The 19,928-nt window shown below is 47.9% G+C and overlaps 1 pseudogene; it reads left to right on the top strand.

Annotated features, from left to right (window-relative positions):
• The first annotated feature begins 18,166 nt into the window (after nucleotides 1-18,166).
• LOC112653972 (protoheme IX farnesyltransferase, mitochondrial-like) lies at nucleotides 18,167-19,553 on the top strand (annotated as a pseudogene).
• Nucleotides 19,554-19,928: the final 375 nt, after the last annotated feature.

Below are 19,928 nucleotides of genomic sequence, written 5' to 3'. Positions count from 1 at the left end.
TATGTAAAAATTGCCTGATTCTTAGTCACTCAATTTTAAGGCATATATATATATATATATATACCCATATACATACATCAAAGAAAACATAACAAATTCAGCCTATGAACATCAATTAGTGACTGATACTTTTTTCTCAAAAAAACACGAAATTGTGATTTTTTTCTATTACAATATTTCATTAAAAAGTGAAAAATCAAAATAAAAGCCAAATTCATCTAGTGTTTTGTCTTTAGACTTTCATACCATCTTAGCTCATATCCTCTAAGAAAAAAGAGCCTGAAAAAAAGAAAAATAGCCTGAGGCAAGGATTAACACATTTACACTTTATTTGGGGGATACCATCCCTAGACTTTAAGAGTAAGGAAAAGGGGAAAGAACCAGAAGAAAGAGGAGCCTTACAGAGTGTTGCCTCTATTCACTACAAGCCACAAAGAGATGCAACGGGACACCAGGCAGGTGGATTCACGCCACACATGGAGACACAGGTGTGCTACAAAGAGGAACTGACCCTCAAAGAGCAGTCTGTGGGAGAAAAGAAGGATAGAAGTTTATCTGCCAATTCTGAGGGAGAGAAAAGGGAAACACCTGAAGTAGAGGTATGACCCTGAGAGCAGGTGCCTCTTTACCTTGCACCTTCAATGCCTCACTCACCTAGTTCTGGCCCTAGCAAGGTCACTCCTGTCTCCCGTTTCCCATTGGCCAGTGTTTACCCCACAGGATTACCCTGCCCTGAACTTTCAGATGCCAGACTCCATAACTACAGTGGTACTTCTGTTTTTCTAAATCCAGAGTGCCAAGAAGAACCAGAAAACTCAGGCACATAGCTGGTTGGCCCCGCTGCATGGCACAGGGAAGGTGGGGGGCCCCAGGGCTCACAGGGCAGGTGACTAGTTGGCCCGGGGGGTGGCTGTGGTATGGTTCAAGAGGTGGTTGATGCCTTCAGAAAAGAGGAGGCAATTGAGAGAATCCAAGATGGAACAGATAAGTATAGAATACATGGACATCATCAAAGCATATATATTAAGAACCATTAAGTTAGTTTGAACATTGAAAAAGAGAAAAAGCACAGATTCCAGTATCAGAAATGAGAGCGGGGACATCACTACAGATCCTGCAGACAGTAAAAGGATAAAAAGGAAATGTTAGGGCAATAGTCAATAAACACAACTTGGATAAAAGAGACATGTTGCTGAAAAAAATTACTAAGTCAACATGGCCTAGGGCTGTAGAACAAATCTGAAACTCAGTGTTTCCCACTTACTCAAAATTATTCAAATCAGAACATTCATAAATTTTACAAAGCCTCATAATTTAAAATCAAATAGCAAACTTCTTTAACCCAGGGAGACTCAACTGGAAGTTCACCTGCCAGGCTTAACATGAATACAGAAAAAGGGTAACTGAAACCAGTCAAGAAAAGTTGAGTGGGCAAGATAAATCTGGAGAAGAATCTAAGAATACCAGCACCATGCTCCCACTGCTCCAGAAAGCTTAATCCAGAAAAATACCTTGTCAACAGCTGGTTACCAGGTCTTTCATGCCAGAAATGGCAAACTCAGATGCCTTCAGGGGTCAGAGACCAGCCAAGACAACAGGGAATGGGATGGTAAGAGGCCTCTTACAACTTCATGGCTCTATCTGGTTTTGCAACTATGAGCGTGGTCACGGACTGCAGATTTTCTGGATAGTTCTTTGAAATCCCCCTGTGTTTAAATGTTGGCTTGAATTATACACACACACACACACACACACACACACACACACACAGTGTGGGCCAAATAAAACACATGAGCGAGCCAGATACAGCCTGCAGTCTAACAGTGTGTGGTCTTTACTTCTGGTTTGCTTTTTGGAGGTAAGGTGCAGAGAGGGAAGAACCAGGAGGGGGTTTTATTTGTTTTGTTTCCTATATTAAAAAGCTGGAAGATTAAGTTCTGGAAATTTTCTCTCTTTTTTATGACCCCTGCAGTATGGGAAACTTCAAAACAAAAGGAAACAGCCACTGGCTCTTCCTCATCCTGCCCCCAGGATCCAGCAGATAAGGAGCTAAACCCTAAGATTTAAAGAGTCTGGGTTTCTTCTCTCCCTTTCAGGCTCCTGTCCACCTACTGTCCCCATCCTCAATTTTTGAAACCCAGTGATGATTTTATCGACTGCTATTTCCATATGACTGAGCAACACGGGGGTTGAGTGAACACTGAGGGTTCATTGCACTGTGGTAAGACGCTATCCCGTGTCAGGAAACAAGATGAAAAGCATGGCTCAGCGGTTTAGCGCCTGCCTTTGGCCCAGGGCCTGATCCTGGAGTCCGGAGATAGAGTCCCACGTCAGGCTCCCTGCATGGAGCCTGCTTCTCCCTTTGCCTGTGTCTCTGCCTCTCTCTCTCTCTCTCTCTCTCTCTCTCTGTCTCTGTCTCATGAATAAATAAATAAAATCTTAAAAAATAAATAAATAAAGCACTTCTACCTGGAGATTCCTGAGAAGAAAGGAGATTAATTTCAGCCTCGGAGCCCAGGCACCGGAGCACACAGCTCCTGCGTCTTCCAAGTTCGGCTGTCAGGACCACCTGCACAAGCGCCACCGAGCCAACCCAAGGTAACCACGAGGTCTCAAGGAGACACTTCACACAGGCAGACGACTCAGTGGAGAATGCCCGGCACTAATGAGCCATCTCGCACCAGCACCCGGCCTCCCAGTGGCAAGAGAACTTTCCAGCTTACCTCTGAAGCACGGCGGCTGCAGTGCGAGGCCTGGGATGGAAGGGGCTCAGGAGGGCGAAGAGAGCAGGCCAGCCCTACATCCTCTGACCTGTCAGAGAGGAGGGTGAGCGCTCAGGATCCAGAGGGACCTGCAGGAGCCCCTCAGAATGCAGGCGGATGCTGAGACCTTGTCCTCAGAGCCGCTCTCCCGATGTACTTTGATCGCCTTGGCCCAGCTCCCCACAGATCCAGCCCCACACCCCACAGAGCTGCCCAGAGCAGTTCAGGCCCCAATTGTCCATGTCCTTTGTGCGTCTCCATCCAGGCCACTCAAGCCACGATCTTCCCCAAGAATCATCAGTAAGCCAGCAGCAAAAGCATCTCTTTTCACAGCAGTGCAAACTGAAAGCAGAGGGTTTCCTGGGCGCCCTGCTGCTCTCCAGGCCTCCAGGGCCCAGTGCCTCTCCCCCAGGTCAGGTGGAGGGAGAGGCCATGGTGGAGCTCAGACCTTCCCCAGCCCGGCCCACCTGCACCCCAGGAAATGAGCAGAGTGTGGCTTCCCAGGAGAGCAGGGAGCCCAGGGGTCTCCTGGGGACTGTGTGTAGACTCGAGGTGTCCACAAAGAAAAAAACAAAAGAGCTGCCCATACACACACACACACACACACACACAATCCCTGCACAACCTGGAAGCCAGCTGTGCTCTAAATTAGGGAGCCTTTGTTCCGTGATGGTCTTCTCTGGGAAAATTAGAGACCACTCAGAGAATGAGCCACTCTAATGTACCAGGAAAGGAAGAACTAAGAGGAGGACCCAAAGAAGTATTCCTACTCCTCTAAAGGTCTTCCCAAATTCTACCAGTTTTGCCAGAATCACAGAGATGAGTATTTACAAAGAGAAAAATACCAAAATCATGGCATGGAATAATATCTCACGTTTACAGATTACCAGATGCTGGAGTTTGGGAGGTTTTTTTTTTAAGGTTTTATTTATTTATTCATGAGAGACACACAGAGAGAGGCAGAGACATAGGCAAAGGGAGAAGGAGGCTCCCCATGGGGAGCCCAATGTGGGACTGGATCCCAGGATCCTGAGATCACACCCTGAGCTGAAGGCAGACGCTCAACTGCTGAACTACCCAAGTGCTCCCCAGGTGCTGTTTTAAGTGCTTACATGTCTGAACTCTGTATCCTCACAGCAATCCTATGTGGTTGGTACTTCCACAACTCCCAAACTGCTAATGAGGAACCTGAAATACAGAGAGGTTAAGTGACCTGCCCACAGTCACACAGCTAATACGTGGCAGAGCGGGGATTTGAAGCTAGACCATCTGAACCTCTGTGCACAGCTGCCTCTTGCACTTTGATGTTACAAATAACCATAACAAAGACAAAGCATGTTCTCATGAACAGAGTGCTTTCATTCATTATTCCAAAATATCTTTTTGTCTAGCACCCGCCAAATGCAGGTCCCAGAGACAGAATGGCGAAAAAGTGATACCTAGTACCTGCCCTTGTGGTTCTTCTCCCCAAGCAGAGGAGATGAAGAGATAGATAAGTCAACCATGCCTAAAATTAAACACATAAGGGTGGTGGTAAATGCTATAAAGGAACAGACAGGAGTCATCGCTCTCTTAAACAAATACTATTTTCCTCATTTTACAAATAGGGAACCTGGGATTTCAGAGTGAAATGAGATATAATAAAAAAACTGATTTTCTAATTTTTTAAATTTTATTTGTTTTTGAGTCGATACCCAGTATCCGCACGATTTGACATTCAGTAGACACTAAAGGGTATCCCCACATACCCCCAGCCTCCCAGTCCCCCTCCCAGAAGCAATCAATGTTGGGTCTCCTGTATCATGGGTCTCCTGCCAGAGACACTCAACCAATCAAATACACACTTTCTTTACAGCAGTTACAGCACACTGCACACAGAGTTCTGCCCCTGGGGTTTTTTCTCCAGTAAACAAATACTCAGCCTGCTTCCTCATTTTTTTTATCGCTGCCCACAATTTCATTGCATGGATGTCCCACATCTGCTTTAGCCAGGCTCTTCCTGATGGTCATTTAGGCGATTTCCAATCTTTTACAAGCACAAACAGTGCTGCTGGGACCCACTAAAAATATAAACCATTTCACACACAGGCGGGTGTCTCTGCATAATAACCTCCCAGAAGTGGAATTGCTGGGTCTGGGCCATGTGCATTTGTAATTTTGATAGATATTAACCATATTGTCCACCACTGAGATGTCCCCAACTTCCACTCACCCAGCAGTGGGCGGAGCACCTGTTTTACCACACCCCAACACAGTGAAGACACACCACAGAATCAAGGGACCTGGGAGCCTGTCCCATGCCTTGCCAACTGTGGGCTTTGGGCAGACTTCTCAACCTCTCAACCTCAAGGATCTCATCTAAAGAGTGGGCTTAGTAGTGACCCCACCTATGTCCTGAAAAGTCTAACACACAACTCTATGGAGCCAAGGTGAGTAGTACAGTGGCTCCCTGGGGAAGCGGCTCACAAGATACGTCCCCAAGGCCAATGACTAAAAAAGCCAACTGCACTGAACCACAGGCCAGACAGGACATCCCAAAGAAGATGCCAGCAAGACAGCACAGGCTCGGCAGCCAGACAGGCAATGTACAAGTTGTGTGACCTTTAGCAAACTGCTGACTGTCTTCTTTCCTCCTCCCAGAGAAGAAGAGTCAGACAAGTGAGCACATACCGAGCACCTGGCACACAGCAGAGGCTCAACCCCCAGTCATGGTCCCTGGGGCAGACACAGGTGCCCAGCATCCAGCATTCCAGCACACACAAGCACTTCTCTCCTGTGACCAACTGGACTCTCCCTAGGGTGAGGAGCCCACTCCACCCCTGAAAGCGGGACAGCCCTCACCCAACGCAGGACGGGAGCTGGTGACAGAGAGGATCCAGCTTCTTGGCCCCTGGGGGGGAGGAGAGGCTCTGTAATGTGTTTGGCACAATCTCCTAGAGATTGTCAGGGGACTGTGCTCCAAGTGCCCACAACAACAGCTCCTCAGCATGCCCTCTGGACTCACTTCCCTTCTGTCTCACACACTTTCAAAGACTGCACCCCCACCCCCTGCAAATAACCATCTGCACTCAAATTCCTCCTCAGAGCCCACATCTGAGGGAGCTTAACCTAACACAGTTGTCATCACTGGGCAGAGGCTAGACAGACGTATGAGGAGGGTGCAGCAGTCAACACGGAGACATGGAGGTAAGACAACCACCACTCGGGCCAGATCTGGTGGTTCTCAGGTTCCAGAACAGCACCTTTATACACAATGGAAATGGATGTTCAGTCAGGCCTAAGTAGACCCTGATCACAGAAAGCCACTGTGAGATCCCACTCCTCCCAGAGCCTCCCACTCTGGAGAGGCAGGACTCAACTCTCCAAGTAGAAGCCCACTAAGCTCCTGAAGACATGCTTGAGGAGGACAGCAAGTCCCAGGGTGTTTTCCAGAAGGTTCTATAACTGGCTTAGTATACTGGAAGTCCAGAGAACACCCAAGCTGTGTATTCTGGCTTCCTCTACAAGGCCATGGAGACAGTTGGAGGACCATGAAGATCCTCAGTGTGCAGGAGGAATAGCTAGACCATTTTTTAGTGTTGGGACTCCTGGGTGGCTCCATGGTTGAGCATCTGCCTTCGGCTCAGGTTGTGATCCTGCAGTCCTGAGGTCGAGTCCCCATCGGGCTCCTCATGGGGAGCCTACTTCTCCCTCTGCCTGTGTCTCTGCCTCTCTGTGTGTGTCTCTCATGAATAAATAAATAACATCTTTAAAAATAATAATAATAAAGTATCAATGGGATCCACTCCCAGCTTCCATCCTGATGGCAGAGGGTATGTGGATCTCGCACTTCTACATTCTAGCTCATTCCTGCAAGATTTAAGGAAACCAAATGTCATAGCTGGAGTTTCATGGCATCCCTGGCAAGTTAAGGGAGGAGACAGAGCTTGGAGCAGAATCTCAGCTGACGACAGTGGCTGGAAATGAGTCAAAGTTTGTAGAACAAAATTTAACACTGAGTCAAAAAATACGACAGAAGTGAGAGAAAAACGATAGATGGAAAGACACAGATAAATAGATACCAGAATAATGAATGATGTGATGGCTACAGTCCATTCCCTGCGCATATGCCACGGGTCAGTGCTCTGGCTGACCGCCAATGGCCAGCGCCATCTCTTCACTTGAAGACTTTCTCAAAACTGCAGAAGATTGGCAGGCATTCAAGGACTCAACACCACTCCCCTGGCCCTCAACCAACCACTGACAAGCCAGGCTATAAACACGCCAGCTCGCTTGCCCCTCAGATGGGATAACCCTCCACTACAACCCACATTCTCCACAAGATGGTGCTCCAGCTGCCTGCAGTGGGAGTTGGCTTCCCAACACCCCTTTACTGGCTGCCTACCCCCTTTGTTTCATTTCTCCCAGCTCCCTATAGTGTGTCTTGGGATTTGCTACTGAGGGAACCCAAACTACAGCAGTTGGGCACCTGCTGTGCCCCAAACACCAAGCTAGAGATTTTAGATATTGTGCAGATATGAAGCAGTGTCTACCAAGGAAGGAAAACAAATGACACCATCTATGCATAAAGGGAAAGGTCCAGCCTTTGTTTCAAAACAAGTGTTCATGACGACATGGGGAAGAGCACTCTAACTATGAGGCCAAGCCAGGTGAACAGAATGACTGAGCAAATCTTTTTCAGGTCATGCATTTTCCAACAGAAAAAAAAAAAAAAAAAAAAAAGGAAGAAAGAAAGAAAGGCCAGTGGAGGGAGAACCAGGTTTCCAAAGCATGCCCTTTGTGTCTGGGATTGTGCCCCCTTGCTTGAAGTCATTTCACCACAGTGGTTGGGCTTTAGCCTGCCCGGCTTCTGCAAATCTACTCTTTGCACCAGGGTTGTCCTGAATTCACCCCCACAGGTTAGGGGAAGGGTCGGGGAGTCTCTTCACCTCTCCCAGGGAAGGTAGGAGTGAGCTCTAGTTAAGTTTGGGAGCTAAAGCATTCCTGTCTCATTAGTGACTCTAATCTCTTGCAAGCACTGAGAAGTCACCAAAAAAAAAAAAAAAAAAAAGCTTAAGCCATGAGCTGTAATCCGGGCTGTCCTTGCAAACAGGGGGAAAACAGGCCATGTTTTGTGGCTTCCTGCAAACAAAAGCCCTATTCGTTAATGAGGATTCTTAATTTAGGGCAGGAGAAAACTTTTGGGTTATTATTAGGCCACAAATGGAGGCCTGTGTTTCATTTCACTGCCCCACTTAACCAAAAATGCCTTCCGTTCTGTAAATTAAAGAATTATTTTTAAGTGCTAAAGGCTGCTGGATAACCTTGGTGCTCAGTCTCCAAATTTAACAAACTGGGGCAAAGGGTCCCAAAGGCTTTGTCCAGCTCCAACAATCTCCGGTTCTGCTCATCTTACCACCTACCCCCTCTTAGAGGTCCCTTCAAAACCCTCAGGGTTGGGGCACCTGGGTGGCTCAGCTGATTAAGCAACTGCCTTCAGCTCAGGTCATGATCCCAGGGTCCTGGGCCCTGCATTGGGCTCCTGCTCAGCGGGGTGTCTGGTTCTCATTCTGCCCCTCCCCACCACTTGTGTTCTCTCTTTCTCTCTCTCTCTCAAATAAATAAATAAAATCTTTTTAAAAAATCCTCAGAATCTTTGGATACTGTTGGGGATCACAGCATCTCCTGCCAGCCTGGGATCCCCACCCAAGGTCCCCACCAGAGGTCCCCAGCAGAGGATCCCATCTGCAAGCTAAGAAGTTCAAGGAAGACAGCAAAATCTCCCCTTTGCCATCCACAGGGGGAAAAAAAGGTAATCACCTCTATCAGTTCCATACGCTAAGTGATCCAGCATCATCCAGGGTCTTCTCCTGGCTGAATTAACAACACAAATCATCACCTTAGGAGGAAGTTCATGCAGGCACTGGAGAGGGACAGTTCTGCATTATGGGAGTCTTTAAAACCCACACTCAAAAAAAAAAAAAAAAAACCCCACGCTCATAAAATGTGATAGGAAAATTCATCTTTGAGGTTCATGGCCAACAAAATCTACAATGTCTCTTTCATAGATGCTCTTAATGTTCTCGGCAGAGTGGTGAGTGGGTGGCCCTGGGGAAAGTGTGGGGTTGAGCAACTTTCTCAATAAAAACAAGAGGTTGGGAACTGTGACTCCCCAGTCGGGAGACCCCTGTTCAGGCTGGTAAACCAAACCCCAGGCTCCCAAGGTGGCTCCTGCTGGCGTCCTCTCAAGATGCTTAGTGACACACAGAATGAGGTTGATGGCATTTGGGAGGAAGGGAAGGAAAGAGGGAAGGAAGGAAGGAAGGAAGGAAGGAAGGAAGGAAGGAAGGAAGGGAGGGAGGGAGGGAGGGAGGGAGGGAGGAAGGAAGGAAGGAAGGAAGGAAGGAAGGAAGGAAGGAAGGAAGGAAGGAAGGAAGGAAGGAAGAAAAAGAAAGGAGGCTTAGTTCACCACTAGGGTTTTTGGGTTTTCCTTTTAAGCATCTGTCCTGGCAGTGGTATGAGTGACCTTGTAATGACCCGATACCCTCTTGGGTTCTCTGTTTGTTTCAGGTCACCGTGGAGATGATGGAGGATGTCCCTTGAGGGCCCTCATGCAGCACTTATTCCCCTTGCTGCTAGTTCTGGACCCCGAGCCATCTACCAGTGTGAACACGAACACTAATGGCCTGAAGGAGCCTGGATCAGCCGCTGGGGAAGTTGGGAGAGGCCACCATGTGCCCAGCTAGGAGCCAGGAGCTGCAAGGTGGAGAAAGTCCCCGCTCTCAAGGGTTTTGAGTCCACACCCACAAAGTGCCTTGCTTCCCACTGCTTTCCCAGCTTCTCCCAAACCAGCTCCCTTTCTGTGCCCTCTGACTCACTCAATGGCACCAATATCCCCCAATCCCCCAGTGAAGTCAGAAGCCTGGGAGTCATCTCTGACGCTTCTCTATTCCTTCCCTCATATTCAATCAACCATCATTTATCTTCTTGATCCTCTTCAGTCTTTTTTTTTTAATTTATTTATTTATTTATGATAGTCACACACAGAGAGAGAGAGAGAGAGAGGCAGAGACACAGGCAGAGGGAGAAGCAGGCTCCATACACCGGGAGCCCGACGTGGGATTCGATCCCAGGTCTCCAGGATCGCGCCCTGGGCCAAAGGCAGGTGCCAAACCGCTGCGCCACCCAGGGATCCCCTCTCTTCAGTCTTCAATCTGTTCACTTGGGGATGCTGCAGAGAGTTGTATAGGATGCGCACTGTCCAATTTAAGGTGTACGATTCCCACCATGGTCCATGAGAACGGTGCCCACTAGAGTTGTGCAGCAGAACAAAGCACCTTATATGCCTCTCCTTTCTACTTCCATCACCTTAGCTCTGACCTCTGTTTCTACCCTAGAATAGAGTCAGCCTGGAGGAGAGGAGGGCAATACAGGCACCTGACCCACATCTTGCCCCCATGTATCCAGCCTCCACAGAGTACTTTATCAAAAAGGCATGTCCTATTACATCACTTCTCTGCTTCACACCCTCCATCGGCTCCCCACTGTCCTCAAGATAAAACTCAGACTCCGTCACCAGGCTTATGAGACATAAAGGGCCTAGCACAACCTGACTCCTGGTTCCTTCTGCAACTTTAGCTTATATCTACACGACCAGCATGGGAAACCCTATGCTGAGGTCACTGCAGCATGGCCCATCATGAAAGCGCTGCACATACTATTTCCCCTGCCTGGCCTACACCCTCAGTCACCCTGTGTCTCACCTCGGCCCCTCATTTCATGGTTCATCTAAAGTTCTATGCATCCCTGAAGGCCCAGCTCACACATTGCCTCCTCCAGGCTGCACTCCCTGACCAGCCTTGCATGAGTCCCCGCGACCCTGACTTGAGTCTAGATTGACTGTCTCACTACTGGGCCTTTTAGGACCAAAAGCAGTATTCAGGAAATAGCTGTTGCATGCCAGAAAGGCTCTCCTGGGCCCCACTCCTCAGCAGACAACTGAGGACCTTTCTGCTGCAACTCTTCCTCCGGGGAGAATTTCTTTGCAGCATCACCCCTCTGGCAGCTCTGGTACCATCTGAAATCTCAGCAGCTTGGGACTGGTGCCCGCCCTCCCTTCTAAGTCCTTCCCCTTGCCTCTCTGCTCCTGCCCATAGCCCAGTCTCCTGTGAGCCGACCTGTTTCTGTAGCTCCACACCTGCCCTGTGCAGATACCATCTCTTCTCATAAGGCTCGTTCTTGCACACTGAACAGAAACCCCTGGCAGGGAGCCAACACACACTCAGCCTACAAAGTTACCCCCAGCCCCTTTGAAGGAAAAGGGACCCCTGTCCTGCCCTGGGTCTCTCTCCCTCCTCCTGAGCTTCCTGACTTCTTGGTGAACTTGCTGCACTCTGCTGCAAAATACTTCTTGCTCTGTTCAAACTGCAAAATGTGAACACATTTAGTGAACCTCAAGACATCCCCTCTCCTCCAAACATCCTTCCATGTTCTCTGTGATGATAACACTTTGCCTCTTTATGAAGCCCACTGGCTCATAGTCCCAAAGGCAGCACACTTCCCACCCCTAGGAGCAGTCTCTCCCAGAAGCAGCGGAGCCAGGCAGATGGAAGCTCCAGGCTTATCCCGGTGTCCCCCTCTATCTGTTCCTAACTGAGCCTTCAGGGTGGGAACCCTGGCACAGGTGTCAGCACCCAGAGGAATGAGCATGGACCAAGGGCTTCCAAGGATCCCAAGGGCCCACAGCGATGCTAGTGACACTATTTTTTTTTTCTAACTGAGACCCTGGGAACTGGTTCAGTGAACTCCAGTGACTGACGTGGACTCCAAGACTGAGAGGGACCCTAGAAACCACCCGGTGCAGGGCTCAAAGTGGGCTCCTCTCTGCTAGAGATGCCACACATAGGGCCAGGATGTCAGCTACCAGGAGAGGAAAAGGTGTTAAGAAAAGGGACTGGAAGGCCACATCAACCCTGGTTCACTGCTGCCTGCACTGGGCTTCTGTATACACGGCTACCATTTCTGAGCACTTCCTGTGTACCAGGGACCAGGCTGAGAGCTTTTAATGTCTCACCTGGTGTGTTCCTCCAGTCGACCTCTGCTGAAGGAGTTATTATGAAGCCCACCCAACAGGTAAAGACACTGAGGCTCAGAGCAGCCGTGACTTGCCAGCATAATTCAGCCAGGACAGGAGAGCACTGGGGTTCTCCCTTAGGCTGCCACACACGGGGTCCCGTGCCCTCAACCACCAGGCCACATGCCACACGAGCTCTGGGCTGCAAGGTTCTGTGGCTTAAAAACATAATAATTGGGGATTCCTGGGTGGCTCAGCAGTTTAGTGCCTGCCTTCAGCCCAGGGCATGATCCTGGGGACCTGGGATCAAGTCTCACATCGGGCTCCCTGCATGGAGCCTGCTTCTCCCTCTGCCTGTGTCTCTGCTTCTCTCTCTGTGTCTCTCATGAATAAATAAATAAAATCTTTTTTAAAAATTTTTAATAAAAATAAAAATAAAATAATTAAAACTGATTTCTCCAGGAAATGCTAATCCAAACCATACCACAGCCATTAGAATGGCTATCATCAAAAATAAAAAATAAGAACAGAACTTCACAGGTGTTGCAAAGATGTGGAGAATTCAGAAACTGTGCGTTCCAGGTGAGAATGTAAAATGGTGCAGCCGCTGTGGAAAACAGTACAGCAGCTCCTCAAGGAAGTAGACACAGCATTACCACTCGATCCAGCAACGCCACTTCTGGGTTTCTACTCAAAAGAGCTGAAAGCAGAGATGCCAAGAGACCTGTGTTCACCCTCTTGCACAGCAGCAGCGTTCACATGGCTGAAAGGTAGAAGCAACCCAAGTGTTCAGGGATGGATGAAGGGATAAACAAGATGTGGTATCTCCATACAAGGGGATATTATTCAGCCTTAAGAAGGAAGGACATCGGGGTGCCTGGGTGGCTCAGTGGTTGAGCGTCTGCCTTCGGCTCAAGGCGTGATTCCAGGGTCCTGGTATCGAGTCCCCCACTAGCTTCCCAGCAGGGAGTCTGCTTCTCCCTCTGCATATGTCTCTGCCTCTGTGTGTGTGTGTCTCTCTCATGAATAAATGAATAAAATCTTTAAAAAAAAAAAAAAAAAGGAAGGAAATCCTGAGACGTACTGCAACATGGATGAACCTGGAAGATACCAGGCTCAGTGAAATAAGCCAGACCCAAAAAGACAGTACTGTACCACTAAAGTAGTCGTAGTCACAGTGACAGAAGGTAGCCCCAGCTGCCAGGGGCTGGGGAGGGGCGGGGAGGGAGTGGGGAGACAGTGTCAGTGGGCCCAGAGCTTCCGTTCTGCAAGCTGAGACGGGCTGGAGTCGGATGGTGGTGCTGGCCGCACAGTGCTACTGTAGGTAACGGCACTGAGCTCTACGCTTAAAGACAGGATGGTAGATTTTATGTTACATATCTTACCATAATGAAAAAGTTAAATTTTAAAACATTAAAATGCCAAGTTTCCTATTATGTATAATTTGCCAGAATGTCTTTTTCTTTAAGGTTTTATTTCTCTTTTTCCGTCTTCTCTACACCCAACATGGGGCTCGAACTCGTGACCCCGAGATCAAGAGTAGCACGCTCTACCGACTGAGCCAGCCAGACGCCCTGTTTTGCCACACTTTCTATTTTGGCCACAAATTCTTTAAAATCGAGTCCTCCACTCCTTAGTTGCAAAACCGGGGGCCCAGAGAGGAGAAGCAAGCTGCGGGTGGCCGGCTCCCCTCGAGGCTGCCCCTGCTCTCCCTCCACGGCCACGGCCACGGCCACGGCCACGGCCGTGCAGCCCCAGAGGCACCGCTGGGCACGGGCTCATTCCCAAGCACCTCGAGGAAGCGGCTCTGCTCCTTCTGCCTCTTTCCTCCCTTCTCCTTCCACGGCTCAAGGCCAACCTGCCTTTTCCATTCCTTTCAGCCAGAAGGTGGTACCTGGGCTGAAAAGCTGGTGACGTGGCTTTGTGAAGACAGATGGGGCCGTGGGGATGTGCACAGGCGACTGCTAGCAGGTGATGCGTCGCGGCATCCGGGAGGCCATCACTCAGGAACAGGTTGCCCCTTTCACTCGGGTCTTTCCTGTCCCTGGAAGCAAATCCATCTCCTCTCTGGCTCTCTGGTGCCATCTTGTGTTACTTTTTAAACAGCCATGAAGACTTCGTGTCTTCATCTTTAGCAGCATTTTTATTTTTTTTATAAATATAGAATAACACCCAGTGCTCATCCCCTCAAGTACCCCCCTCAGTGCCCGTCACCCAGTCACCCCCAGCCCCCCGCCCACCTCCCCTTCCACCACCCCTAGTTCGTTTCCCAGAATTAGGAGTCTCTCATGTTCTGTCTCCCTTTCTGATATTTCCCACTCATTTTTTTCTCCTTTCCCCTTTATTCCCTTTCACTATTTTTTATATTCCCCAAATGAAAGAGACCATATAATGTTGGTCCTTCTCTGATTGACTTACTTCACTCAGCATAACACCCTCCAGTTCCATCCACGTCGAAGCAAATGGTGGGTATTTGTCGTTTTAATGGGTGAGTAATATTCCAGTGTATACATAGACCACATCTTCTTTATCCATTCATCTTTCGCTGGACACCGAGGCTCCTTCCACAGTTTGGCTATTGTGGACATTGCTGCTATAATATTGGGGTGCAGGTGTCCCAGCGTTTCATTTTTAGCAGCATTTTTAAAGAACCAAACAGTTCTCAAAGTTCTATTGCAGAAGAATTTCTACAATGTTCTATAATACTATAATAACAATGTAATATTAATAATAATAATATTCTAGAAGAAAATCAACATTACTCATTGTTCTAGCACCAAGTGGTCAAGGCTTCCTGAAACACCCCGCTTTGGAACACATTCATAGATATTTCTAAGACAATCTGAAGGGTAGAAGCTGGTTTTATCCCCCTTGCCCTTAAGAACTGCTTTTGATAGGAAAAAATAGCTGTGAGCTAAAAATGAAGAAGGATATGTTTTGTGTCAAAAGTCCTACCCAAGGGGCCCCTGGGTGGCTCAGTCAGTTGGGCATCTGCCTTTGGCTCAGGTCATGATCTTGGGATTCTGGGATAGGTCCCCCAAGATGGGCTCCCTGCTTGGCAAGGAGTCTGCTTCTCCTTTTCCCTCTGCCCCTCCATCCCCCCTGCTCACGTGCTTTCTCTCTCTCAAATAAATAAATAAATAAAACCTTTCTAAAAAGAAAAAGGAAGGAAGGAGGAAGGAAGAAGGAAAGAAAGAAAGAGAAGAAGAAAGAAAGAAAGATAGTTCTATCCGAGCCAGAAGAGGAGCAGGGTTAACAAAATATGTTGTAAACCCTTGCCTGGAAGTGGGCACAACCTAAGAGCAGCATATAGAACTGTCTTCCTAATGAAAACACAAATGTAGTCCGGGGACACCCCCACGATGCCAGTGACTGAATCAACCTGCAGGTGTACTGGCCTATGGAGTGGGGGATGTTGCTAAAGCCAAAACTGGTATCTCAAAGAGGAGGAAGAGGGAATGAGGGACACACAGCTGGTTAGAGGCATTAATCACTGGTTAATGTAATAAATCTATTACCAGGATTTTAAGCACCAGCACAAAGCTTCACTGAGCTTTCCTTTCTCTTGTGGAAAGGCAAGTTGCTTTTGGAGAGTTACACAGAAAAAAAAAAGAAGAAGAAAAGAAAAGAAGAAAAAGAAAAGAAAAGAAAGAAGAAAAAAAGAAAAGAAAAGAAAGAAAAGAAAAGAAAAGAAAGAAAAGAAAGAAAAGAAAAGAAAGAAAAGAAAAGAAAAAAAAGAAAAGAAAAGAAAAGAAAGCCACTTTGGGGTTATAATCCCACCTTGGGTTATCACTGTCACTGACGGGGCTTTAAAATATCCACTGTACTCACAGGAGGCCTCAAGCTGAAGAGAGACTTTCAGGACTCAGACACAGGCTTTGTTCTGGAGATCCAGTCCCCTTCCCCACTGACCCACTCCACCCAGAGCCTACAGAGTTTAAACAGAACAGAAAAGCAAGAGGACCCTGGGGAAGGGAAGGCAGCAGGGGCCTTCCACATTTGCAGGAAAGCTATTTGCCAAAAGATTAATTAACAAAAGCAAATCCCTGCATCTTAAAGTTGAGGAAAAACTCAAAAGGAAAACACAACACTGCCCCAGTGAGAAGAAAGGCAGGTGGAGGCCTCATTTTTGTTCTTTAAATACATGTCACATTTCCCAAAAATGCACAAAATGTCATCCCTGAAGTAAAACAAGTCAGGCTTTGAGGTCAGAGAGCCCTGAGTTTAAAAGCTTGCTCATGACTTCAGACAGCTTCAGTGGCTGTCCTGGGCCCCCAGGTCCTCATCTCTACATCAAGACTAATAATATCTGCCTCAGGGGATTGACATGAATGCAGATGAAGAATCCCTAGGATAGAGTCTGACTCAAGCAGGTGTTCAGTAGATGGTGGATGCCATCTTGATGATGATGGTAGTGGTGATGATGGCAATAATGGCAATCCTACTGTTCCACTCGTCCTAAACCCCCATCCTTCCATACACAAACCTGCCACTCTTCTCACTGGCAGGCACACTCACTTAATAGCTGTAGCTAACATCCACTGAGCACTTACTATAAGCAGGCTTTGTGCAGTAAATTATTTCACTTGATTTGCAGGGCACCCAAAGATAGCTCCAGCTAATACCCCACTTTATAGTGGGGAAACAAGTTCAAAGAGGTTGGGCAATGCATTGGTCAGGGCAGGCTAACCACTATCACCAAAAAAACCCCAAACCTCAATGATTTAACACAGTAAAAGCCTACGTCTCCCCCCATATCCTCATTGGCACCCTTGTTGGCAGACAGCACAAAACAAAGGACTTAGTCTAGCAGTCATTCAGGGATCCAGGCCCCTTCTGTACTGTGACTCCCCCACCTCCTACACTGAGTCACCACCTGATCCCCTGCAACTAGATAGCAAGCAAGAGGGAGAGTGAAAAAACCCATGGCTCTTCCTCCCCTCAACTCACTGTGCACATGGCACTTCCGCTCACAATTTAGAGACTAGCTAAAACTAGTCTCTCGGGCCCACCTAGATGCAAGGGGCTTGGGAATAGCCTATTCATGCTTCCAGGAAGAAAAGAGAATAAACAGATATTGGCGAGTAATCGTTTCCATCATAATGAACTTGCCTTAGACCACACAGCCAGTAGGAATGGAAGTAAGCTATGAACCCAGACCTTCACCTCCTAGTCACTGAGCTACCCTGCCCTCTGGGAAAGTGTGGAGGTTTTAAAACAGAGCTCCCAAAGTCTTTCCCATTCCTTCGATAAAGATGTAGGGTCCATATTGAATCTGGGTTCTGTTAGTCCAACAGAATACAGCAAAAATGACTTTATGACCATGTACAATCTCTTAAGACACTGGCAAGCTTCTACTTCTTATCTCCAGGGATGCTCTCTCTTCGAATCTAGCTGCCCTGTTGTGAGAAAGCCCAAGCTAGTCTTTATGGAGAGGTTACCTATATTTGTTCCAGCTAACAGTCAGGGAGAGGTCCCAGACATTATCTAGAGTCGCCCACCGAATGTATGAGTGAAGACACTTCCAAATGATTCCAACTCTCAGCAGTCAAGTCATCCCCAGCTTTTGAGTCTTCCTAACTGGAGCCCCAGATACCATGAAGAGAGACAACCCACCATGGCTGTGCCCAGTCTGAATTCCTGACCCACAGAATCTGTGAGCATAAGAAAATGGTTGATTGATGCCACTAAGCTTTGGGGTGGTTTGTTACACAGCAGTAGTAACTGAAAAAGGAACATACTTAAGAATTTCATGTAGAACAGATCCTATTACTTCTGAGGGGGAAAGCTTCCAGAATCTCTTTATACCAGCCTTTTTACTTTTGATCTTGTGCTTTTTGATATTTTTTTCCACAATAAAAATGTATGACTCTTACCATCAGGGGAAAAAAATTTTTAATGATGTACCCTCTGCCCAATCACTAAACCCAGTGACCTCTGTGTAATCTTGTCTCTTGACTTTGCCAGGAAATTAGACTCCTTGGTCTACGTGGTAAAGCTGGGTGGCTATGCAGACCCTAAAGGTCCTCAATGCTTGTTCCAGAAGGGAACAAGCCAGTGGCACTTGCTGCCACTTCTAACTGTCCTATTTGAAGCACTAAGCACTAAGCCAGCTTCTGTGAGGATGAGCAGGGACCTAGGTCAGCCCCAGCTGTGCATGTGAAAATCACAGCAGGAAGACAGCTGGGATTATGGGTAAAACAGACACCCTGGAGATGGTTTGTGAAAATGTTGCCAAAGATGCCAGATGCTGTCTGCCTCTGGACTGTGGTTCATGCTGTTTTCCCTCTGAGAGGTGCCCTTCCCAGGCACAGAAAGTTAACCATGGAAGTGAAAGTTCAGGAAAAAGAAGATGGCAGTGTCCAGCAGCCACGAGGAGAGAGGACACAGGGACCCCAGGGAGCAACCAGCCTCACGCACTACGGCCACATCCCTGCACACTCTCTCCCCACGCCTCTTGACAGGTTGGGTGAGAGGATGTGTCTGGTATCCAGAAAAAAGGGCAATGTGGAATCCTCTCACACGGTGATGCATCTTCTCAGGAGTATCAATAGGGCATAGGTGACATTTCAGCACCTGACCTTCCTCAAGTGCCTCTATGTCACACAAGTGGACAGAAGCCTCAACCAGCAAGTCATATGGAGGCCAGAACCAGGGCGGTTTCCTTTCCTTGAAAAAAACATCTTCAGGTCAGGCCACAGCAGACATCTAGGACATGAGACCTCTTCCACCACACACCCCCAGCCTGCCTTTGTCAAAAAGCCAAATGAAAAAGAACTGCTAGAACTGGAACCGACTTCCAGAACTAAAGGCTCAAGAGATGGGGGAGAGACTAAAGATGGGAAGCAGTGGGGGGACCCCAAAGCTGCATCTGGATGATCTGCGGGGAATTTGGGCTCCACTGTCCAAAATCAAACTCACAGCTCTCTGCCGGATTTGCACGGGCTCCAGGACCTCCTGACTGGCCCTGTTTCCTACTCAGTTCTGTCAGAACAGGCCTTGCATTCTGCACTACCAACCCCATCCATCAGTTTTTTTTGAGGCACCATTGGATTCAAAAGTGAACACGAGAAAAACAAGCCTCTGGTTCATGGACAGATTAGCCCATGGCTAGCTGTGTCCTTTGCCACCTGCTGTGCTGTTCCATGAGTTGCCCTACTAACCTAGGGGGTGAACCCACTCGCGGGAGCCCTGAGGGTCATCCACATTGTCCTGTATACCTGTCGCTATAACCCATTGAAGAGGATCAGCATCACCAACATGTGGGTCAGAGCCATTGTTGGGGTCATCCCACCTGTCATGGATGGGACAGCTGCTACTGGGAGCCTCAATGCTGGAACATTTCTTCCCAGAAGAATCTTCTGCTCTTGCCAGTTTCTTCCATTTCAACGCCCTGAGCTGGGGACTCTACACAGACTACTCTTGAGGCTTCCATTTGATATCGGTCACCCACCCAGCTCTGTGCAGATGCATCACTCTGTACCACTGCCCAGCATGGATTGGACTGTTCTCGGGGCCCCATCCTGGACGTCACCATATGGACCTTTCCTGTCATCTCCCTCCCCAATAACCTGTATATTTCCTACGTCAACTTTCAGTTCTACAGGAATGTGGACCCGAAGAGCTCCTGGAAACTGTTCTTCTGCAGCCTCTAGCACCTGCCCTTGCTCCTGCTGCTCCTGCTCACCTGCAGGCAACCCCGAGGTGGGAATGGAGCCAGGGTAGAGCCTCAGAGTTGAAATCACATGGGCACATGGGAAAAAAAAAAAGAAACAAAAAACATACAGGGAGGCACACAATTTTTGATAGCCCTTTGCTGTTAGACAAGTATATTTTGGCAATTCTGGAGCTCAAGAAAGGAAATTGCTGGGTTTGGTACAAGATTGTAAAATGATCTGATGCTCAGTGATCACCTGACAACTGTTTTTAATGGTAATGTCCAAAATGTTCCCCAAATAAGAAATAGGTTGGCTCAGGTGATTAGTATAATATTTTTCTCTTTAAGGGATTTATATATTTCTTTCTCCAATTCCCTTCTCCCTCCTCCAATTGTTTTTCTTCCTCATATGGATGTACAAGTGTACCTCTTCCTTTATGGCCACACAAACACACAC

Source organism: Canis lupus, chromosome 3 (assembly GCF_003254725.2).
Source record: "Canis lupus dingo isolate Sandy chromosome 3, ASM325472v2, whole genome shotgun sequence".
Taxonomy (NCBI): Eukaryota; Metazoa; Chordata; class Mammalia; order Carnivora; family Canidae; genus Canis; species Canis lupus.
This window is presented reverse-complemented; position numbering and strand designations above follow the sequence as displayed.